Below are 26,368 nucleotides of genomic sequence, written 5' to 3'. Positions count from 1 at the left end.
TATATATATATATGAGTTACTGCAAACGAAATGAAAATAAAAAAAGTTGCAAAGATCGAAAATTTTTTAATTCAAAAAACTGTCTTCAGAAACCTATTTAAATTTTGCTCATTGCTAGTTTACACCTTAAAAAATTGCATTTTAAGTTTTGTTGTTATAAAGAGAAATCTATGATAGTGTAAGAAATGAATTAATATTTTTCTAGATATTTCTAGTATTTTATTGTATAGACAAAATTATAATCCTCACCAAAATAAACGTTTAAAATTATTTGCTTTTCTTTTCAAAATATTGATCGTATTTCTTTCCTAAAAGTAAAATTTTCCCTTAAGTTGAAGCTTTGAAATTTAGTCTTATGTTTTACTAATTTTATATTTTTGTTTTCAGGTACGTATTATTAATGTGGCTCAATCAAATGCTTAAAACTTGATTGTTATTCTCTTTTACCAGCTATCTAGTGAGTAATATTTTGTATCGTAAGTTTTATATGGTTTTATCATTTCAAATTTTTTATTAAGCTTTTCTTGAATTAGTTACGAAAATTCTTTTTAAAAAACTTGTACAATAGCATTTATTAAGCATAAGCATAAAAAGGATTCCAACTATGATTATATTTGCTTTAAAATACCTGCCTTGAGAATTAAATATTTATCTGTAAATTTATATTAAATATGCATTGATGCATTCCAATACTTGAAATATTTTTTCAACTTATATATTACTCATTTTTTTGCTAAAATATTGTTAATAAATGTTTTCAATATCAACACGAGTAGTTCAAATAAAATAAAGAAAGTAACTGTAAATTATATGAAAATTTTGAGCAGTAAAACATAGAGCACAAGCGTTGGGTGAAGATTGTGTTTTTTCAGTTCCCCAAAAAAAAATTTCTGCAGATTTTTTTAAATTATAATAAATATTTTTGTCGTAAAGAATGAAAACTTAGTATCTACGTCTTTCTTTCTTGTTCTTAAATGAGTTGAACAATTGTGAACATTCATTAAAATATGAAATTTAACATTCGTTTTAAAATAAAACAAAAGTAAAAAATAAAACCAAATTTTATATTTTTGGACAGTTTGCTAATTAAACCCGGTGAAATAATGAAATTTTAGCATCATATGTAAATTGATTTTTTGTGCTAATGTTCTTTTTTCCATTGGAATTGGAGGATCTTTGATTTAAAACACATTTTAATTACAAGCTATTAACGCAGTATAACCTATTAAACTCAGCAAACAATTGATTGCCCGGCATAGAGTGGTTGACAAGGTGCTGCACTCGCCTTCATGAGAACAGGAGTTCGAATCCTGCTGACCGAAGACTCCCCGTGTAGTAGTAAGTGGTTACTGGTGCGCGATAAATCTGTTGGGTCACAAATTTCTCCATGTACCCATAACAAATTATGCCTCTCAAGGTACTGATTCGGAGAGTGATTGTTCTCTGGTTCAGGTCAAAATTACGATCTGTGGATGAATTATTTAATATATGAATAGGTTCGCCTTATAAACTGGTTTGACGTGTGGATGTGGCAGAAGTCAAATTCTCGGTCATAGATGTGGCCACTGGAAAACGAGAACAATCGCACCCCTTGACTTTATTACCTATTGATTTATTACTTTTATAACAGTTGATTTATTTTAAGAAATACCTCACTATTTCTAATTTTGAATAAAAGTGTTTGAATTAAACGTTTCATACTTTAATTCACTAAACACATTTTCTAAGTAAAAAATGCTCAAACTTGGTATATTTTTTTTAAAAAAAATATTAAGTGAAATGTGACTTATTTGATTTTATATATTATAAATGCAAAATACATCATAAATTTCCTTTAAAAGGTAGGGAATTTATTTTGGTTTATAGGTTTTTCAAGACGAGCTCTTTCTAATACTGGCTTTGTTTAAAAATCTTTGTTTCAAACTATTTTTTCTATTTGAATCAATACTAAGTCATTCACTTGCATATAGTTAAATCCACCATTTAAAAAGTAAAAGAAACATTTTTGAAGCTTAAACGTCTTCTGTTATCTTACTGCGCGCCTGAAAAAAAATTTCATAAAACTAGCAGAACAAAGCAAACAAATAGTTAAAACTATTGTTTTATGCAAAAACAGATTTTATTTTTCAGTTAAAGAAATTAAAGGAATGCTGATAAAAAGCACAAAATTTCTTACTTACGTTTCAAAACCACATCATGGTTTAAGTAGGTTTTCAGCTTCTGAGTTGTAATTTAGGAAATATGGCATTTTAAACGAAGCATTATTCTGAAGTTTTAAAAGTTAAAGACTTATCAGAAACGTCAATAAAATGTTGTTTAATAGATTTTGAGGAAACGTTTTGGACAACAAACAAGACTTTTATTTTTAACTTGGGGTATACTTTAAACTTCAGAACGAAATCATAAAGTTATGAAGTTATGTTTTAGTTTAATGTGGGAAATTGTTGCGCAGCATTATTTTATTCATTTATTTTTTTGTAACTTGTAAAAAGCAAAAAATAAAAATACTTTTGACACATTTCTAAAAAAAAAAGAAGCTACTTTATGCAAATGTATTGAAGATAAGATTAAAGATATCTCTTGATAAAATTTTCATTATCTTTAAAAATATAGAAATTGGAAATAGCAGTCGACATGTTTCAAGTGCTCAAAAATAGGTACCCAATTTGACGTGAGTGAGAAGAAATAAAGTGATTTGAAATGTATAAGGCAAAGTTTCTAACGAAAAATTGAAAAATAATGTTGAGGAAGAAAACTAGAAAAACCCCTGTAGCCTAGAGAGAATACGAGAAATCCTCAATTTCTGCACTTTGCTGAAATATTGGGCATAAATGCAATTTTGACTATGCCGAAATAATTTTCACCAAAGCCACCTCAGCCCATCTTGTGACCCTGGAATATTGTTTCATTCATATGAATGTCGTTTTCCATGTTAACGATGTTAGTTCCTCACCAACTCTACATAGCACGTGGAAAAGCATTTTACCTTGATTTGCCTCCATCGGCTCCTGTGATTCTTCCTTTTATGTTTTTCATCTTCTAGTTTTTCAGCTACTAGCTCCCAGTTTTGTTTCTCACCATTATTTTACCACGTTTCGTTGATAATTTTACATTTTATATTTCAAATCACTTTTGCTTCTGGTCATTCATGTCTGGCACGTCTTAAAAGCGAGCGCTTATTTTTGAGCGCTTAAAACAAGTCGACTGTTATTTCCAATTAGCACATTTTTAAAACGAATGAAGTTTTTTAATCAAGTAATATCTAACCCTTCAGTTCCTTGGTATTATTTTTTAAGATTAAAGATGCTTTTAAACTTCATCGAAACTACAATGTGAAGACTAATTTAAAAGTTTTTCAGAAATATTTCTTATGAAAATGAAAGAAAAAGCAACACTTTATAAATATCTGCAAAAGTAAGAAATTTTTAAGAGAGCGACTAAAAGAAATGGGAAAAAAATTATGAAGATACTTCGCATAAAACTCATGAAAGTTCTCACTCATTCACTAATTACTATCTCATAAAAAAGTTTACTAACTCTTATTTCTTAAACTACTACACGTATTAATACTTTCTATCACATAAAAAGTGTTAAAAAAATTTTAACTTTTTTCTCATCGAAAATTGAAAAAGCAACGTTGATTTCAGGCCTGAAAGTGGGACGGAAAAGAGAAAATACTGGTAGAAGAACAATTTCCATATTAGATAATATTCGGGAGGAGTTAATCTATTCTCAACAATAACAGTTCACTGTAAGGAAATTTTTCACGGCGAAGAAGCAATTCAATAAAAAATTGCATCCGTAAAAACTATTGGTAGTTATGGATTTCTATTATTCTGTGGAAAAAACTAAAAAATGAAATTTATTTGTTACCAGTTTTTGCTCTTTTCCGTCTCGATATATATGGTCTTTCAGCCCTGGTTGATTTCAACAAGAAAGGTAAGCTTGATCAAGACATTTATGCATAAAAACAAAATGATTAATTTTTTTATTTAATGAACTAAAATATAAAATTACCCTCTTCCCATCCATATATTATATTCAAGGAGTTTTCTAAACATTTATCTAAAAGATAATGATTTATTTGTCTTTTTATGATAGATTTCCACTGATAAGCCTAAGTCAAACATATCTTATCTTAACTTTTAAAATAATAACGAAATGATATACTGATTATTTGTCACGAAGATGAGTTTCACACTTACATTGATAGGCAATTTTGACGCAATCTGCATTATTTTGTAGTTCGCTTCTCTCTACTGTAACCAGTTTTACGAGTTAGATTAATGATGTCGGCAATGCATCATTTTTCAAACATCGGCTAGCAGCTGATGATACACTTTGAGAATTTTTTTTCCCTGACCGCGAACAATTCGTGACGGCCTCATATTTTTTCGAATATATATTGTAGATAAAAAAAAAGTTTTGTAGCGATTTAGATTTTATCCTACTGGCCGCTGACGTTTTTATCCTTTGAAATATTCGATCTTGTTAAAAATTTGCTCATGAATAGTCAATTAAAATTTCTAGCTATAATTGTTTAAAATCAACATATTTTTGCCTGTTAAAAGCTTTTAATTGTGAATATAAAATACTGCAAATTATGACGTTCGAAAATTCATTAGTTAACTGGGTATTTAATTTTTATAGGAAAATATTAACATTCTAGAAGTATTAAAAACATAAAATTTATATATTCATGATATATAAAATTTGTACATCAATATCATTCTAGAAGTCATAAAAAGTATATATTCATGCTGGTTTTTGAAAAACCTTTTGACAGTGCGTACGGAATGCAGATATGCATTATGTTTATAGGATTTATAGAAAATATAAAAGACAATCGAAATTATCCAGTGCTGCGGTATCAAATATCGGTAAAAATAGTTAATCCATACGCCTGTCATAAATTTTATCTATAAACTAGCGTGCAAAAGTTTTTGGTCAACGCGTGAAAGGCATCTTAATCCTTCCGTGCGGGTTTTTTTTTGCAGAGATGATTTGCGTTTTATTTAGTCAAGCCATCGTGTACATTACACTTTTACTTGTCTTGCAATTTAATGGAAATTGTAATCTTCATTGGATTAAATTTAAATCTTTGCACTCCCTTCAGTTGAATATTTATATTTTTATACAATTCGAGTCTCGTAAGAACTAATTCTTCAAAAATAAATGTCAATAATTAATTATAGTTAAAATCATGATTTCCGTAAATAAATATGCAAAACTTATGCTTATTTGTTAAAATTGTATCTTTTAATTGTATCTTCATCTAATTCTTAGATATAGGAAAATCTCTTCACGAAAAACAAATACAAAATAAAATATAAAATTGCATTTGATTTAAAGTGACTTTCAACGAGATAACTTTGCTTTCTGGTTGATAAACGTATTAAGAGTGTTTAGGAATAAAATTATACATTATTTATTACATTTGCAATCAACCATCTGTAATATTGAGTTTAACTATAGACTTTTCCACACTAGTGTACATGCAAATTTTTGAAACTACATTTGACAGTGGGTACTGAATACAGATATACATTATGTTCGCGGGATTATGTTTACCTATATAAAAGACAATCAAATTATCCTTTGCTGATGTATCAAATATCGATAAAAATAGTTAAACCTTCAGCAGAATATTCTTCATCATCAATTAATACTTTAACGTACTGTACAACAAACAGATGATAAATTTTAAGTTATTTTTTAACTTAAAGATCTTTTAAATTACGTCTTTGTGTAGATATTCAAGTTCTTTTAGTCATGCTTTCTTCTCTACTGATAATTTTCCTACTCTGAGAAAATTATTTTAAAATTTGTAAGATTATTTTAAAGTAGAAACATAAACCAAATGAAGATAAAGTATACTTTGGGAATTGAGCTATAAAACGTGAATAAATCAAGTAACTGAGCAAATATTATGCTATTATTTGGGCTTTATTCATGTTTCACAGATTTATTCTTAGAAATGTTTTTAAATAAGTGGTAATTTGAAACCCATGCTGCATACACGCTATATGGAACAGAAAAACGTGGACACCTTACTCGTGTCCACGTTGTTGCTTGTTGGATTACTACGAGATTCTAATGAATTAGCTAGTTAGACAAAGGTGCCGGTACTTTTCACCGTATAATTCATTTTTACTGGAACGTGTCAAGGAGCAAAGAAATCTGACATATCATAATTTTTACAGTAATAATTGCCGAAAAATAACTGAATCACTGTTTTTAAACATGTAACACCAGAAAAATTGTTGTATAATGTGTTACGGAAAAAAATGAATTTTACAGTGAAAGCAGATTTCACAGTAAAAATGGATTTTACAATGGATTTTGCAGTGAAAATGGATTTTACAGTAAAAATAAATTTTACGATAAAAATGTATTTTACGATAAAATGTATTTTACGGATGATACAATCTGAGTGTCGGCACTTGATCCAGAAATTTTTACAATGAAGTCTTTAGCGTCCATCAATACTGTAAAATATTTTGGTGTATAGTCATTAATATTTTTGATGTTGAGGTAAACTAAATATATTTTTAATTCAAGAACTTTGGTTACCGTGCAAAAAAGTATACAAAATTAGAATAATAACAATTCTTTAAAAGAATTAGTGTAAATATATTATGTAATGTATTATGCAATATATAATGTAATATATTATGTGGCATATAAATGTTTACTTAATGAAGCCATAAATTGATTCAAATGCGTATGAAAATATGTACAGACAATAAACAAACAAACAAAAAATTAATTAATAAATAAAATAAACTAAAACAGTGAAAAATAAAATAAAATCACAGTTAAACCTTAGTACCAAAAATGGTGGCAACTATACACCATTTTCTTTTTTTACTTTGTAGTAAACAGCAAAAATCCATCTTCAAATCTTTTTCTTTTTAATTCAAATTACAAATTATATAAGATTCAGTTTAACAAAACAAATAATAGTAGAATTGCCAAAAAAGAAACATTCAAGACCACACTCTGAATTTAAATGATTTTCAAAATAATAGATAAAAGAATCTATATTTTATGATTAAACAAAAAAAAGTTTTTTATAAATATTTATGCTTAAATACCGGAAGATGTTTCACCGTTAGACAAAAATAGATACTTTTAAGAATGCGAGAAATTCCAAGGATTATTGCAGACAATATTCTGAATATTTCAACATAATACTAATGAGCTAGACTTTCTATTGAGTGAATTAAGCGTAACGGATATAGCGTATAAACAAAAAGGCTTTCTGAAATTTTGTGCCTGCTTATATTTCTCCCTTGTTGTTTTTCCGAACATCGAAACCCTTTTAACGAGGATGAGTCTATTTTTTCTTTCTCTAGTGCCCTTGCATAATATTTTTTTTCTTTACCTAAAAAATAACTACAGTTATAATGCGTTAATATTGATTTTTTAATGCTATGGCAAAATTTAAATTAAATTTTATTTTCCTCTTCAGCAAATTTTAGAAAAATAAGTAGACATATTTTGATTAATTATGCATTCAAAAGCGTATTGAAAGTGAAGGTTGTGAAATATTTCGTTCTAAATTGTTTTGTTTTATCCCGTATTTCAAAATTATTAGAATTATTTTGGGTTTATGTACGAAGCTTAGTAAATTTATGAAATACTGATGTCTGTAAAAAAGTTCCAACTATAAATTGCTTTTTAAAAAAACTAAACCATGAGAAAAAATGTGCATTAATGAAGTAAGATGTAAAAATGAAGAAAGTAATAAATAATATCTTTGGCGTTTGAGTTATAAATGAATTATTCATTTTAATCAGATTTGCATCACTTATTTTCCTATAATAAAGGTCAATAAAGTAATTAAAATTCTCTAAAGTCTTATGTATCAATTGTTTTATTCTTGATTATCAAAGAATGGCTGTTAATTTAAGAAAGTCTCTTGAACGGAATAATTTTACTATTTTCAAATTTTCTGATTTAATGTTCAGTTTTAATTAATCTCAGGGAAATGTGTATACTGTAAGAATTTTCATTCTAAAATTGCGGCATAATAACCAGCAGCAGGTTCGCTCATCCAACTAACCATAAAGTTTATGGTTGGGAAAATTTTTTTAAAACTTTTATGGTTTTGCAGCCATTTACAACTATCAGGGTTTCAAAACAGTTAAAATGAAAAGTAACCAGACATTAGAGTGAAACTTTATGTTAGGTAATAGACATTGGAGTTTTGTCAAATCTTCCTTGGAATATGACTTAAATAGTTTACATGGTGGTGCCAGCCATCATGAAAGATGGAAAATACTAGACTTCTTTCCGATAAGCAGCTCTGTGGTGACGCCATCACTGTGTGGTTGATAGTCCATGGTCACCAATAAGGGAATGCAAGATACTGGAAGCTCTTCAGGTGTTAAAAGAAAGGAAGAAATATTGTGGTGACGATGATGGAATAAGAGCCACCGTTAAGCTGGTTATGAGATAGGAAGATAATACCTCTCGACAACACTACGTACCCAGCTGCAATGATCTAAATAACTTCATAAGATGGGCTTAATCGGCGCGAATAAGATTTTGGTTGTTCAGCTGTAATAGATGAGAACGGTCAATAAATGAATTTTCTCTCAGTTAACTGCTTGAATACTATCTTCTTTTACGGTTATTTGACTGCTTTGATTGAATATGGTAAAATAACTCTTAAATAAATATTTATTTAACCATTTTTCCGAGACATTTCTAACAGTGTACCATGTTTAAGTATTCAAATGACCCAGGATTGCTTAGCTATATATTTTGAAACAATGCAATAATCATTATATTTTTTCATTTAAATCAACTTGATATGCGTTAGCTGCCACTTTGGCTTCGTAAAAAATAACAATAATATGATTTCAGATCCATGTATAGATATTTATATAATTAATATAATTAATGCACTTTGATTTATACAAATGTTTTGCTTCATTTAGATAAATGCATATTATAAAATATGTGTACTATCACATCTGCCACTAAAAAAATTTCAGAAAAATAAATAAATACACAAACAAAATTTTTGCTTTTTTCTTTATAGCATCCACTTTTTAACTATATGATAAGACTTTGAAATGATTTTTTTTTAAATGCTGCCGTTTGTATACTATAACGCACAGTACTTGTATATATTTATAGTATTTGTAATTTAATTTTGTTTAGAAATTTTCGAGACAACTAAAGTACTAATACTTTATTATTTTTATAGTTTTGTTATGATGTAAAAGCATAACTCCCCATGTTAATTAACTTTACATTTCTGAATTAGATTAAGATAAAATTTAAAAGTAAAAAAAATATTTTTAACCCAAAAATGGTAGTTGTTATTATTACTTTATTAAATGGCTATTAATCTTTCTAACAACCATGACAAATTTTAACAAAAAGCTACGATTTCCTTAACGTGTGTAACTACACACTGTTAGAAATTACTCTGAAAAGAGGGTTAAATAACCATTCATCTAAGTATTTTACCATATTCCAGAAAGCAAGGCCCACACTATGAAGTCACTTATATTCTGCATTTGGGTTCATACTATAGTCGAACTGGCTAATATGTCGATTTATGACCGGCTGAACCGGAGTTTGACTCCCAGTGTTAACCCGACAATATTTATTCCACTCCTTCAACTCATGAAGATAATCCTAGTGTCCTGTACTCCATTATGGGTGACTCTAGATAATTAGATGATGACACTCTCATTCACGCTTAATTGTTAGTTGCTAGCACCACAAAGCTGCTTAACACGAAAAATGTCCAGTATTTCCTATCTCTTACGATAGAGATAATTTAATTTATCCTCATTCTACGATTCATTAGACAAAACACAACCCAACCACAACCTAATTTCAATTACCATTTCAATATAATTTATTCGGTTTTGAAATTACACTAGTTGTAAATGGTTACAACGCAGTAAGGGTGAGGAAATATTTCTAACCACAAAATTTACGGTTATACGGTTAATTGAAGGGACAGACTTCTGCCGATTATTTTACCTTAATTTTAGAGTGAAACTTCTAACAGTTTATTTACATTAATATATATTGCCAATATATTATAAACATATTATATTTCAGATCTAAGCAAATTTGCATTTATATAGTTTGAATTAAAAATATATCTAAGATCAAATTACTCAATAAATAAGCAAAGTTTGTATATTATAAACATTCTTTATCCATGGTAAAAGAATACAGAAGCAAAGCTAATAGTTGTTGATATGTAAGCTTTTTCTTTTTTAAGCTTTTTCTGTATCTTTCAGGAAAGAAAAAAAAAGTTCTCGAATTTGTTGTTCTGTTATTTCTGCTACATCCATATCTTTGACAACAGAACTTACTTTACTAAAGTTAGAAGGATTTATTTTTTCAGAAACATTACGAGATTAACGGTGACTCCGGAAATATAGGAAAAGTAATAGTAGAATACAAGACATCTTAGATACCATCTAAAATGTTTCAAAAAACGGCCGAACTCTTAGAATTGCTCTTATTTCATCCTTAACTTATTGTTTAAAATAAAGAATTTCTCATTTCATTTCTTAGATTTGTAATTTATTTTGTATCAAAGAAAGGAACTTTTTGAAATAGGGCCATTTATTCGGAAGAATTTATCTTTTATATCGTTTTTCTGAAGTAAGGGGTAATTTCTGCAAATCAATAACAGTAATCACTAAAAGTATAAACAGTATTCTAAATGAACTAAACACAAATTGTTTTATTTCACTCTATTAAGTTTTGTTCAAATTCTTCATACAACACAATTGATCATGAAGAAATGTTAAAATATACATTCATATAATATATGTACTTGGTTTAAATATTTTTCAAAGGGTGACAAAAATATTTTTACTTATTCCTTAAAATTATAAAAATATCCAGTATTTTCAAACTTCGATTAAATACAACCATTTAAATTACATAAATTACTTATGATTAATTTAAAATTGTTTCAAATGTTCTTAAGTGCTCTGGCGTAAAACAAATGGAGAACTATTTATTGTATATCAAACATATAGGAAAGCACAACAGATTTATATTAGAAAATTTATAATGTTTCAAATTATGTAGTTTCGCTTAAAATTAAATCCTGTTTTCGAAAATTAATGATGTTTTATTCTATCCGCTATACAGAATATGTCAGAGCTATGACACCGAGGCTAACCGTGGGAGGTTTTCGTGGTTTTCCACTCCATGAAACGCAAATGTGAGATAGTTCCATGGAAAAGTCCTCCAGGAAGGCGAATTTCTCCCAATACTTGATCCAGGAGTTCCCTTATCTTCTGGATTGAGTTCAAAATTACAAGGTTATGGAGTTGAACAATAGTAGTCACAAACCCAAAAATTGGGTCGGCTCCTTTACGACAGTAATAAAATATAAAATAAAGTATATTATTCTTAAAGAACAAGTATATTCTTAGAATAATATAAGACTGCTGAAATTTAGAGAATAATCGGGAATATTATTTTCTCTTATACATGAAACAAAAAAACGTATATATCCACACTTTAATATATTATATTTGTTTTTATAGAAAAAAAAACATCATTAAATAATGGGAATGAAATTCAAGCTATGTTGATTAAAAATTTTAACAAAAAATTACCGTAAATTTTAACATAAATTTTTTAACAAAAAACAAAGCTTTTTAAAAGTTAGAAATCACAAAATATAAATTTAATGCTCTGAAAATGAGCTTTTATTTTCTTCAGCACAGTGTTTGTCATCTTTATCCGACTCGATATCGATATCACCTTAAAACTCAGCCAGGTTGCTTTGACTATCTGATTTTATGACTAATATTATTGCCAACAAGTGTCACTTTTTCTTTTCTTTCTTTAGATAACCGATTTCTATTTGGAGTATGTTTTCGTCCATAAATACTGAAGATGCGTTCAGTTGCAGCCTCATAGGTTTTTCACTTAGGACAAAAATTTATATTTAATATTATATACAAACGTCTATAAATTTTAGAGACAGATTACTATTCAGTCATGGAGATTTTGTGGTTCTCCTCGTATCCCTCTGTCGCGCACACTTGGTATAAGTAATATCACTGAAATTTTTAATACATATGTTTAAGTTTCATAAAAGTTTCATTTACAATCAAAAGTTTTCCCAAAAATGTATTATATTCAATCAAAAAAAGTTATATTTATAGGAAACGTTACAGAAAAATTTTTTAAAGCATATTTTGTTATTTCTTGAGAGATTGAGAAATGTTTTTGAAATATAACTTGCAAACCACAATAAATTGGATTTTGGGTTTATATGTATTTTCAATAGATTGTTTCTCTTCTGCATATTTGTTATAAAAATATCCTTCAAAGAATACATAATTTTATAAAAACAATATATATAATTGATATTTGAATTAGGGGTCGCTTAGTTATTGGATATACACTGCAAAAAAATCTGGAACAAATTACCGTAAAAAGTACTGGCACTCAGTGTGCCGGTGCATTAAACCGTAAAATCAATTTTTACCGTAAAATTTGAAGGAAAAAAAATATTTATCATAATTCCTATACGGTAATATTTACTGTAAAATCATTGAATCACTGTAATTAAGTAAATATTACTCCATAAAATTTTACGGTTAAAAATGAATTTTACGGATGATGCACCAGTACTTTTTACCGTAATTTGATCCGAAAATTGTTACATTGTATAGAGACCGATTATTACGCGGAAATTAAAAAATATTATTGATTCAAGCAAAAATTTTTTTTCTGTTTGCCATTTTTGATGAGGTACTAAACAAAAGCACGTAAAAGTGTTCTAAAAATATTATAAAAATGACATTATTTTTATTTAAAAAACAGCAAATAACTAATAAAACACACTATATTAGATATTTAGTGTGGTGTTCTCTGCTTTTTTACTAAAATATTAAGTTCAAAAAGACGTAAATTGGAGTGAAAGGATAAAATGTTCCATGTAATCTATGTTTAAAACTTTTCTTATTAAATGTTAAACAGAACTCCTGCAAAAGAGTTTTCAAAAGAACATCGAAGCCAACTTTGAAACACAAATCCATCTTTTTTTCATAACACAATGTAATATTGATGAGATAATTCATTCAAATATAAATAACTTTCATCCTTTTCCTTAAGATTGATTGTTTTTAGCATAAACTTAGAAAGTGTAATTTATTCCTGTCTTGTTTGAAATTATTTGAAGGATCCTGAAAAAGGAAAAATCTATTCATATGTTGATGTTAGCAAAATAGCAGCAAACACTGTTAAATTATTTTGTTAAGAATTAAGAATATTATAACACCATTACAAATGTAATCATCATAAATGTTTGGATCATTATTAATTATCCTCACCATATAACCCATTATAAGTCATATCTCAATAGTTTTTGATTTTGACATTAGATTCGACATTCTCAGCTTTTTCTTCTTTTTTTGTGAAATTATTTTGGGCTTTTGATTATTTCATTTTTCAATTTCTTACATTTATTTTTTCTATAGTATAATTTTCAATTATATTATTTTTAAAACATGTTCATACACTTTCTGAAAGTAGTGTAAAAACCATAAGTAAAATTTATTCTGTGGGAACTTGAACTTTTATAACTGTTTGCTCAAAATTTAAAATTATCAAAAGTTAATTTTTTAAATGTATTGCATGATTTTTAATTGAAAAAAATATATGACTCATAACATATTCAAAAAAACCTTATTTCTAAATTCCAAGAATTTTTATTTGCAATGAATTTCCTTAAGAGTCAATTCCTTACAAATAAAAAATAATGTGCGTGTTACCGAGATAATTGGGCAGGTTTTTATGGGTTTTTTTTCCTCACATGTATCTTGAATGCTAATTTTTTTTAAAAAAAACCTTGTTAGTTCATAAACTTGACGACATATTTTTAACACATATAAGCATCGTCACGCTACAACCAGTGCTAAAACTGATAGTGGAACTTAGATTCCTCGATTTGGTCCAAAGCAAGAGCTTTCACTGTGCACATAGATTAGTTATAAATAGTATTCACGTTTAGACGGTTGAATTTGCTTTTATCATCAGCAATCAGTTACTAAGTTATATTTTCTGAATAATCGGAAGAACTTAGAACCATGGTAACGACAGATTGAAAAAAATTTGCACAATACTAAAAAGGAAAAACAAAAACGAAACACCATGAATAACTTTTGATCTTATGATCGCATCTTCAGGCTTTATGACTCAATCTTAATGGTTTGAGAGGGTAACCTTAAATATACTTACTAATTAGTACAGACGATTGTTCAAGTTACGAAATCAGACACAAAAACGTATCTTCTCTGAATAAACATTCTCTTTTGACAGATTCGGATTTTACACCCCCAAATGGAGGGAGTAGCTGCAATCGGGAAATATGGTCTCAATACTTTGGTCAAGAGAGCAGTCCAAAGTTTGAACCCCTTAAGGTTAATTTTAATTTTTGCTTATTCCGTCATAGCTCAAGAACTTTTTAAACGAACCGACGAATTTTTGAACGAAATTATAAAATTCGTTTATTCAAAGTTAATCCCATGCAAAAATATAATTTTAAATATAGAATTTTTATTTTTATTATTTTATTAATTAACATTCGAAAATTTTTTAATTGTAAAGCATAAACGTTTTTAAATTAGTTTGAAGAATATAATGTTAAAGGAGAAAGCACAAAATTTAAGCACAAATTAATTATGTAAAAAAATATTTATAATATTTTTTATTTTCTTTAATAATGGTCGAAAAAATTTCGAACTGAAAGGTATATACTTTTTTACATCATTTTATAGAATGTAATTTTCTATAGCAAAATACAAAACTTGAATTAAATCGGTCCGAAAAATCTTGAGAAATCGAAATTTAAAAATACGACCTTTTGAAAATTCGGTTTTTTCAGGAACTAATTGTCCGATCTTGCTGACATTTTGCTTTTTGGTATGCAAAATTACATTTTTTGAAATTATGAAGCAAATTATCTACCTTACAATTCAAAATTTTTCAAATCAGGAACTAATTGTCCGATCTTGCTGACATTTTGCTTTTTGGTATGCAAAATTACATTTTTTAAAATTATGTAGCAAATTGCCTACCTCACAATTCAAAATTTTTCGAATCAGGAACTAATTGTCCGATCTTGCTGACATTTTGCTTTTTGGTATGCAAAATTACATTTTTTAAAATTATGTAGCAAATTGTCTACCTAACAATTCAAAATTTTTTGAATCAGGAACTAATTGTCCGATCTTGCTGACATTTTGCTTTTTGGTATGCAAAATTACATTTTTTAAAATTATGTAGCAAATTGTCTACCTTACAATTCAAAATTTTTCGAATCAGGAACTAATTATCCGATCTTGCTGACATTTTGCTTTTTGGTATGCAAAATTACATTTTTTAAAATTATGTAGCAATTTGTCTACCTTACAATTCAAAATTTTTCGACTATTATTAAATAAAATAATAAAAGAATAGCTACTTATTAAAGTCACTTAGTGCATGGAATAATCTTTAGAAAAAAGAATTTCATAATTGATTGCAAAAAATTTTTCAATTCGCTTAAAATGTTATCACATTAAGTTGTCCAAATCTCGTATCTCTATTCCGACTCAACTATGGGAACCATATTTTCCAGATGCGGCTACCTCTAATACCTTGGAGGTCAGAAATCCGAATCTGTTGAAAAAGAATGATGTTTATTAAAAAAAAATACGTATTTGTGTCAGATTTTGTAACTTAAACTATCGTCTGCACTAATTAATTGACCAACTTGAGATCATTCTCTCGAACCATTAAGATTGATTTCTAGAATGTAAAGATCCAAATATTTTTTTGCCCATTGTATATTTGCTCTAATCATTATAATATTTTATTGAGTCATGCTTTCCATTCAAGTTGAATAATTTTATCTAGCAATCAAGTTTTATAAAAACTATAATATGGTTTAAATTAGGACCGTATTACGGTCTTATAAATTTGAACGATACTAGGATTCAATTTGATTCAAAATATTTTACCATGTGAAGTATCATTTCTATCAAAATAAATTTGCAATATCAAAATTGAGGATTCAAATATTTCATTACTTGTAGTCAATATTTTAACGTTTAGTTTGTCAATATTCAAATTTGTCTGTACGTAGTCAAATTGTCAATGCAGCTTTTGGTTTTATCTCATAAGCTTTATTATGAATAGTGTAAAAAAATCTTTTTTTTTTTTACTATTAGTAACAGGAGGTTCTCATATTCAAGGTACCTTCATCTTTAAGAGAGTCCTTCTCACGGTATGATATTAACTAATCACTTTTGGTGATTAAAATAGCTCATTATTTGTTATCAATTTGTCATAAATTTAGTCCTTCAATACGTATATTTTCTTACATATAGTCAATTTGTCAATGCTTCTTTTGGTTTTACCTTTTATAAGCTTAGTGTAAACGAAATCAATTGTTTTTACTATTTGTAACACGAGGTTCTCAAATTCAAGGTACCTTTGTCTTCAAGATAGTCTTCCTTATGGTTGCGTTCAAATGATATTAACTAATCATTCTTATTTGATATAGATGGAGGATAGTTGCTGAACTAACCTAATGTAGACTTTCCCATTAAACAAATTCTACTGTAGAAGTCGGTTAAAAGGGTAACATTAAAATAAAAGGAGGGCACCATTAGCAGAAAGTCCTCCGAGCAGCATTAATTGTCTCCTGATTAGGATTCTAAAAGAATTCTGCAGTGAAAGGTTCCATAGAAGTGAGGCAAAAGTTTCCCGCGTCTTTTCTAATGTGGCTAATGACATTGGAGGTGTCATTAGCGATTAAATTATCCACTGTCGATAAGCGCTGCGATAAATGAGGTCTCCATCGTTAACGAAACGGGTGACTCAATGGGGAGATTTTCACTTTTCCAATTTTTTTTTCCTCTTTTCTTTCTGGGCAATACAACAGTAAAGCTTCCCAAGAACTCAAATTTAAATGGTGTTTGGCTCTCCTAGCTTTTGTGTCTTTTTCAGAACCCAAAGCTCTCGTATCTTTAATTTGCTTAAAGGTAGCTCTAAAATCGCAATGATGTTTCGCGAGAAAAAAAAATTTCCCCGTAAGTTTGGTTTCTAATAACGTTTAAAAGAGGAAAGACTAACATAGAAAAAATTGCTGGAAATTTCCGATTGTTAAAGGATGCCGAAACGAAGATTAAACCCGACTACTGAGAAGAAAGTTCTTTGCACAATGCATTTTAAACCAATTTATGTGGCTGTTTTTTATTTCAATTTGGAATATTAATTTTCCCAGTCAGTGAAAGAAAATTTAATGCAGTTCTTTCGTTGAAAATGATAATTATTTATATTAACAAACATTTATACTTTATGTATGTATAAGAAAATAATTTTATTTTTATACACTTTTGCTAAATTATTATTTATATCATTATCCAATATTAAAAATTGTTAAAAAAAATTTTAAGGCACCAGCTTGTTTCTTATGTTCTGTTTGCATCATTATTAAAAATCATATATATTGATAATCATCATATCTAAATAATGATTATCATTATTGAAAATTTTAAACGGAAGTTTTTGCTCATTTGTAAATTATTGGTCATTTAAACAATATATTATTTCTTATCAATATTTTTCTCTACTAAAAATTCAAAATTTTTAAGCATGAATTTATTTTTAATACAGATGCATATACGTATACGCATACTTACGAGCCTATATTAGAATAATGGATGTTTAGAATTAAAAATCTATTGATTATTCGCTGTGGGGCAAAATCAAGTCAGGATTAGTTATTGCGCCATAACAAAAATCATATTTAAACAAAATAGATATTTATTGTATAAAAGGTATTGATGTTACCGTTGTTCTTTCATGCAAGTAATTTATTGCTCTATGCTCTGAAATAAATACTCTTGTTTTCTCAAGAAATCGTTTTTTTCTTCTTTTTTGAAAATAGCAATAATATGAAAATGTTATTTTTTGAGATATATTCAATCAAATTTATTAAAAAAAATTTATTTTAAAATAAAAACTTCAGAACTTAACGTTACCTAAAACTAATATAGTTCGAAACTCAAAATAGTTCAGTTGTTATTAATTTAAATAATAAAAATTAATTGCCAACATTTTAGTAAAGATCCCTTATTGGGGGAGAAATATTTTAAAATTTTGAGTAAATTGTTTTAGATCAACGTAATTCGTATCAAAGTTATAGAACAATTCAATAATTAAAAGACAGTTACAATTTAAAATTTTCACCAGTTTTTAATAAAGAATAATAAAATCATTTTTATAAATTCACATTTTTCTAAGTCGTTTAAGGCATAAATACATGTTTACAAAATATGTTTTGATAAATATAATTATTAATTTCCTACGTCACGTGAGGGACATAACCTAGACTCGTCATGAAGCCAATAAAAGAAATTCTTATCTAGAGAAAGTATGTTTTTCAATGCTCTGTTGACTTGTCTCCTAACATAATTTTCCTGAAATTTGAAAAAAAAATCAATTTAAAAATTTTTGAACTGCAATGGTTCAGAAAAAAATCTCATTTTCAAATTTATATTTTACGAGAACAATTTAACCGAATTCGTCAAAATTTAAGTCCGAGTTTTTTAATTTAGAAATTAGTTTAAAATAATGCGAAACTATGTTTATTTTTGTTCTGTTTTTATTCACACCGTATCTTTCTTTTTAATTACTACTCATAAATCTATTAATTATTACTCATAATAATGTAGAAAGTCTTATTGTTGATAAAAGGGTTGAATAAGTGAAGGAAATTAAGTAATATTTTCTCCTTAGTATTCTTTAACTTCCCTTAAAAAATTTAATATAATGAAATGGTTTATATCATGCCTCCCTATGAGACGTCTATTATGTCTCACTATGAAACGTGCCAATATTGCCTCACCATAAAACATCTATTATGTCTCCCTATGAAACGTCTATTATGTCTCCCTATGAAACGTCTGTTATATCTCCCTATGAAACATCTATTATGTCTATATGAAACGAGTATTATGTCTCCCTATGAAACATCTATTACGCCTCTATATGAAACGTGTCTATTATGCCTGTGAAGCATCTTTTATGAAACTATCTCTATGAAACGTCTATAAGTCTCACTCTATAACAGAATAATCAAGTTTTAACGTTAAAGCTTTTCATTATTATATTAGAATAGCAATGGCATTTTTAGGCATTTGAAATCAAGCAATTGTTATTTAAATTTCGTAGTTTTTTAATTGTAAATGTTTTCAGCGCATTTAATATCAATCAGAAAAAAAAATGTTTTAAAAAAAGAAATTATAACTATACTTTTTGTGTTTTGTCAATTCTTCAAACTATGTCTTCATGATATATTTCGCTAAATTATTTTAATTTATTGAAAACTACCTTGCGATCGGAGCGAATATATTTTTTGGATGACTGAAAATTAAAAAGCTGAAAAACAAGAATAAAATGTAAAACGAGGTAGGACAGTTAGTGAAGAATACTGGAGGGACAGAAATGGGAAAGTTAATCTCTTAAAAAAATAACCTGACGTATCACAAATGCAAATGAATTAAAAATACTTTGGCGTCAGAGGGAAAAAAACGATATATTTTTTCTACTTTTTTTGTCTTTAGGCTTAGGATATTTTTTTTATAAAATGTAACCTCATCCTTTTTATTTTTCAGTTTTTATACCAAAGAAAGTGGAAGGCGTCTAAAGCCATATAGACAGGTAATCATTTTGCAGAATTTTTTATATTAAATACAGCTATAAAAACTATTGGTACTTACTTAAATACACTTTAATCAATATACATATATTTGTAATTCATTTCTAGTAAATGTTTGGATTCTTTTTGCGGTGTTGTTTGTGTTTTCCATAAGAAAAGAGTAAACTTTCTTTAACCAAATGAATAAGAAAAACTAGAATAAATATTTTATGAATATTTTTTATTTAATTATAATTGAAATTGCTTGTTTTGCAGAAAAAAAGAAAACTTTTAATTAAACGCTCGAATAAGTAAGGATCTGAACATTAAATTATATAAAAAAGACACTATATTTCATCGTTCTTCATTCTTTCTTTTATTTAATATTTAACCACATTTAATATTTCTCCATATCTATTGAATTCCGGACAGTTATAGTTTGATTGAGTAAGAAAAACACTTTTTAAAAATTTAAAAGTTTTCAAATCACAGAACCATAACCACAAAAGGTCTTTTCTTTCTTAAATTTTATCACACTACATTAAGTACATTTAAACACAAGTTCAAATAAGATACTTAATCTAATTTCAAAAATTGAAAGAAGATCAATTCAACCGTAATATTTTTACAGAATAATCAGGAATTAAATTATCATTTGAAATCATATTCATATTTTTCTTGATTTTAATACTTACAATTTTGAGCCATGCTTCATTAAACAGAATAATCAACATAAACTTATTATAAGATATAATTAACGTGCGAAAATTCATCACGTTAAAAATTATCACGTTTCCAATTTGTAAACCATATCAAATTCAAAACGATCACGTTTTATTCACATAAAGATGATACCAATTCAAGAGGTAAACTCTTTCCAATTTAGTCGGGTATTAGAAAACATATTTACTGCATTGAAATTACTTTTCTAAATGATGAATGCATTTTTTTTAGTCTTACAGTTACTATTCTCTCGAAATTTATTCTAGAACATTTCTTACACAAAAGTTAAAACTTATCTATTATTTTTCAAAATAAAAAAATATTTACGTTAATTTCTCTTCCTTGATAACCTCATGTACCCTACAATAACGGAAGAGAGACGTTAAATTTTTGACATTTTTTTAAACTTCTCAAGAAATACTTAAAGAATTGTCTTGTAACTTTAGATGCGTTTAGTTCATGCAAATTTCATCAAATCAGAGGTTTGAGGGGCCGGCAATAGATTACGAAAGAAAGCAAGTGTTTTTGAACAACTTCTGTCAGAGAAATAAGCAGTAAACTGCTTACTTTTAGCAATTACTTTAGTAGTTATTTGCAATAACTGCATATAATTTTATGAATCTAGCTTAAATACAACAATATGGACAATATGGAAATATGGACATTTTTTTTAAAAAATGATTTTTTTTGTCTTACGTTTTTATGCTATAACATAAAAAATATACAATAAAACTAAACGAATTTTTCGGAGCAATTTAAAATTAATTACAAAATTATTGTTTTAAAATTTGAAGAAAAAAATCGTTTAAAACTGCGTAAGATATGTGTGACTAATCCCCTAACTGTCTAGCGGCAGCTAGACATTATCAATGAATCCATACACTCTCAAGAAATCCAGGACAAGCAAAGGGTCGGTCGCAAAAGTCTCCTAAGAAAGCGTAAGATATAATATATTTAAAGTAGTTATTTTATACTGAGCATGCGCGGAAAAATGAATTTTTTTTTTTTTTTTTTTTGAAATAATTTTGAAGTGAATCGTATTGGGCGACTACTGAAAGAAAAGCTGATTTGAAAATCTTAAAGATTTAAGCAATTTTCAAAATAATTTTGTACTTTTCTTACAGAGAAAGCTCAAAAGGATAAGGGGTCTAACACAAATTATATTTTCGCTATTAACCAACTTTTTTTTTAAAATGACACCGGCATTGTGGAGATCATGGGGAATGTTTTTTTTGCATGTTTTCTTCCTTTATACCATCACATTTCTGTGTCCGGACGATTATTGTTAGGTACTATCATTTGTTATTAAATTTTGCTTTATGACACAAAATGAAAATCGTTTAAAACCGCTTATCATTTTGAGCTTTCTTTTAAAAAGTGCAAAAACTACTTAGGAAAAATGTCAGACTTTTTTCATTAGTTGTCAAACGCAATTCCTTACAAAATTATTAAGAAAAAAATGTTTTTTTTTCCGTGCAGTGCAGTATAAAAGAACTACTTAAAATACTTATATCTTGTATTTGTAGTTTTTAACCAATTTTTTTCAAATTTTAAAACAATAATTTTGTCACAAATTTTAAAATTCTCCAAAAATTCGGTAAAATTTTTTTTAAATATTTTTAAAGTTCAAGCAAAAAAATGCAAGATAAAGAAAATTCGTTGTTTATTAAAATGTCCAAATCTCCATAAATATTTAAGCTAAATTTGCGAAATTTTATGCAGCTATTGCGAACAACAACCAAAGTAATCGCTACAAGTTACAAGTGAATCGCTTGTTTTTCTGCAGACGGTGTTCAAATATACTTTTTCCTTCGGAATTTATTGTTGGTCCTTCAAATTTGAAAGCTTTAAATTTTATTGCTTAGTAAGAAAAAACGTATGATCTAAACATCTTTAAAGTTACAAAATAATCTTCTAAGTATTTCTTGATAAATGATAAAAATAAATTATCAAAAACTGAAAGTGTCTCTTCCATTATTGTAGGTAAGTGTGTATGACCTCATATACCTGGCCTCTACACAGCTTCAAACACTTTATAAAGAAGTAAAAACAACATAACATTATTAAATATGAACGCGATTTTAGATTTTTATGCGCAATAAACATTTAAATAATCAGGTAATAAAGTTCTGCACACATGAGTTTCACAAACAGCTTAATTTCTACACTTGCATTTCTTTAGGGCTAGTCTTGTTATACTATCTTATTTATTGCACTTTTCGGTTAAAAATAAAAGGCACACACAGACGTTCACGCACTTTCTGTACACAGATAAGTAAAAAAAAACTTGTTGCCTAAGAATATTATATTCCCAGACTGAGGAAAGGACTCACAATGTCTGTTGGTTTAGCAAACATTCATTTTGGGATGGGTAGTTTTTCTGCATTATTTCATATTTCCTGAAGTATTCGCCTTAAAAGAAAACATTCCCTTTATTTCCATATTTTTGCAATTAGTCTGCCGGCTCTTTTCTGTAAAGGAAGTGATTCTTTAAACGGAACTATAAATCCTTCTATAGAGCAAACATTTCGCAAAAATGAGTCAGTAACCAGATTTAAATGATTTTGACAAAATTTTTTGTATATCTTAAGTTATATCATTTTGAATGTGATCCTCAATCGGAAAAGTTGTCAAAGTTTTGTAGCTACTAATATTGTGTCCTAAAATATTATTCGCAAAAGGTAAGATATCAAAACATTCTTATAGTTTTTAGATATATCGCTGAAGAAGTGCTGTTATATATTTTCTGTGAGTACAAAGGATTTTATATTGTGTATTAAAATTATTCAAATCTGATATAAAATAATTTTATAAAAAATCCTATCATAAAATATTATTAATAATATTTGTTATTGTATTGAATGGGACATTTGTGTAAAACAAAGAAATTGCTTAAAGCAATTTTAATAGTAAGAGGATTTAAAATTTTAAGTGTTTCTCTTATATTTTTGTAGATATTTTCATAACTAATACAATCATATTTTTGTTATGAAAATAACGAGAGAGAAAACAATGAAAATTTTAAAGAATATTATACGAAAATATGATGTTTTAAAATTATTAATTATTTCCAAGCGAACTATTAAGAAAGTCTCCCAAGTGTCGAATTCTTATAAAAAATCCTACTATTTATTTGTTAATACTTAATACTATATTATTATTTTATTTGCATTATTGTATGTTTGTGCATTACTCTTGTAAAGTTTAGATAAATAATTTTCAGCATCTTCTTGGTTTACGAAAGCAAGTTTCAAAACATGATACGTGATTTATTAATTTTTACCGTGAAACGGATTTGTGATTTTGAAAAAGAAGTACGGTTTATGTTAAGAGGACTTACCCTTAATGAGGTAGTATTATTAAGAAAATTGTTTTTACGATAAACATTAAAAACTAAATAAAGCTAAGGACGCATTTCAATAAACCGTTTCAAAGATGGCATGATCTGGATCGTTTTATTTATTTTTATTGAAATTCACTGCTGAGGATTTTGAACTTATCAACCAAATTTTAGATTTATATTTTAATTCTTATTCGTACAACTTCTTTATTTAGATCAAAATTATAGTGGCAAAGTTGGTTAATTCACATCGCTAATCAGTTTTTCCTTTTTAGATGACGACAGAATTCTTTTTAAAAAGAATATTGTCAAAAAAGTTAAAAGTTCTGAAGAAAAAAAAGAGGTCTTTATGAAGCCGAATTTGAATTTATTAGTCGTTTAAAAATCAGTTCTCAACTACTGATGATTTCCAACTTTTTGATCTATAAGGCGTTAAAGCTCCAGTTACTGGAACAATGGTTATTTATTTTTTTCTGCTTGAATTTTGCAGAATATATATGCATTATAAAATATTGACTGTGATAGATTTATAATTATAACCTTATTATAATATTTATGAGAATGAAAACTGTCTTCAAAAGTTTCAAATATCAAGATGAAAATAAGCATAATTTGACAAATGTGTGAGTTTTTTTTTTTGATATGTAAAAATAATTGTCACAATAACTGCGGAAAATCTTAGAAAGTCATTTTCAATACCAGTCAATAGCTAATGCAAAATATCTATTGCGAGAACTTAAGAAGTTTTTTAATGAATGTTCCCGTAAAGAGGGCAGTGTCTTAAGGTATAGTCAAATACTCATCCAGTCCTTCCACCCCTTGACAATCAAATGGAATAGATTCCTTTTCTCTTATGTATTAAAAATTGTGGAAATGCAGAGTAGGTGGTCTTCGTTCAGTTGCTTTGAAATTTTCTTTGATATAGTTAACTATGTTTTTTTATTTATTTTTTTATTTATTATTACTTTCAAGACATATTTATCATACCTCTGAAGCAGATTAGATGCAGAGAGAGCATATCTTTTGCACAAAATGCTAAATCACTTTTTATAGGTATATGCAGATATATATATATATGTATGTATCAATTATATGAAATGATTAGAAACAGTTAGAAGAAAAGAGGTTTTTTTTCAATGGCCACTTGTGGTGCCTGAAATGCAAAATAAACTTGCATAAGAATGCTCTTACTCGCATTTCACGAAATTAAGACTTGAAAAAAATATAATAAGTCTATATAAATCAAATTAGTAAGTTCATTTATACTTTAAACTACTCTATCTAAAGTAAAATTTTTTAATAATTTATTTCTGCCGAGATCTGCATGTCTAATGATATTACAACCGTATTTGAACAACCGATTCAATTTTGAGTTTACAACTACTAATGTTCTACTCCGTAGTCTTCTAATATTAAACCCAAACCGGAAAAAAAGAGATCTTCTGGATCTAGTATTGGGATAAATTTGCGTTTGTGGAAAACTATTTAATGGAACTAACCAGCATTCGCGTTACATGGAAAGGAAAACTACAAAAATCTTCCACCGTTAATCTGACGGCAAGGGGACTCTAACCCATTATCTGTCTACTACTGAGGATATTTTACGTCAGCATTGTGTTTTGTGCGAGCTAGGAGTGGAATTTGTATCAAACAACCACCGCTGGGACTCGAACTTTAGCCACCTCATTGGGAGACGAACTCTCTATTCCTTGATTCACCACGCCACATGTCTAATGAGCAGCCGACTTAATTGTTGGATGGTTTACGAATACTAGTGTGCAACCCCGTAGCCTTTTAATTTTTAACCCAATCTAGGAGACTCCTGGATTAAGTATTGAGGGAAATTTGCCTTCGGGAAAGACTTTTTTTGATGGAACTAACCAGTATTTGCATTACATGGAGAGGAATACAACAAAAATCTCCTACAATTAGCCTAACGTTAAGAGGACTCTAATCCATGATTCGTCAACAACTGAGGATATTTTCCCGCAGCACTGTGATCGATGCTAACCTGATGCGGAATTCGTATCGAAAAGCTATCGCTGGGATTTGAACCCGGTCGCATCATTGGAAGGCGAACGCTCTATCCCCTGAGCCATCACGGTTTATGTCTAATGATAGAAAAAAAGAGATTCTGTAGAAGAGTCAAAGGCGTTAGAAGGAAAACTTCCGCTTATTATAGCTTGAACGCACCGACCACATTGCTGACGTAAAATATACTCAGGGATAGATGGATCATGGGTTAGAGTTCTTTGTGTACACAGGATAAACTAGGGAGGTTTTAGTGGTTTCCCTCTCCATGTAACGCAAATGCGGGTTAATTCTCTCAAGAAGTCCTCCACGAAAGCAAATTTCTCCCAATACTTGATCCAAGAGTTGTCTTTTACATTGGGTTCAAAATTACAAGGCTACGAAGTTGAACACAAGTAGTCGTAGACCCGAAATTGGGTCTGCTGTTCAACGACGGTTATAAAAAAGTTTTCAATTTTATATTTTTCATTCATAACAATTTTTTTGTAAAAAAAAATAACGAATTACAAAATGTCACCAAAAGTGGATGCGCTATCCAAATGGGCTCTTATTTCTAATATTTTGAAACAGAT

General features: G+C 28.0%; 1 protein-coding gene across 2 annotated transcripts in view; it reads left to right on the top strand.

The window, feature by feature from the left end:
• LOC107457482 (toll-like receptor 6) overlaps positions 1-26,368 on the top strand; it is a 150,592-nt gene that overhangs the window by 70,871 nt on the left and 53,353 nt on the right. For both annotated transcript variants that reach the window (XM_016075649.3, XM_016075648.3), the window contains exon 2: positions 19,680-19,725. The gene's annotated coding sequence lies outside the window, so the exon portion shown is untranslated. The remainder of the gene's footprint in view (positions 1-19,679; positions 19,726-26,368) is intronic.

This window comes from Parasteatoda tepidariorum, chromosome X1, assembly GCF_043381705.1.
Source record: "Parasteatoda tepidariorum isolate YZ-2023 chromosome X1, CAS_Ptep_4.0, whole genome shotgun sequence".
NCBI classification, from domain to species: domain Eukaryota; kingdom Metazoa; phylum Arthropoda; class Arachnida; order Araneae; family Theridiidae; genus Parasteatoda; species Parasteatoda tepidariorum.
This window is presented reverse-complemented; position numbering and strand designations above follow the sequence as displayed.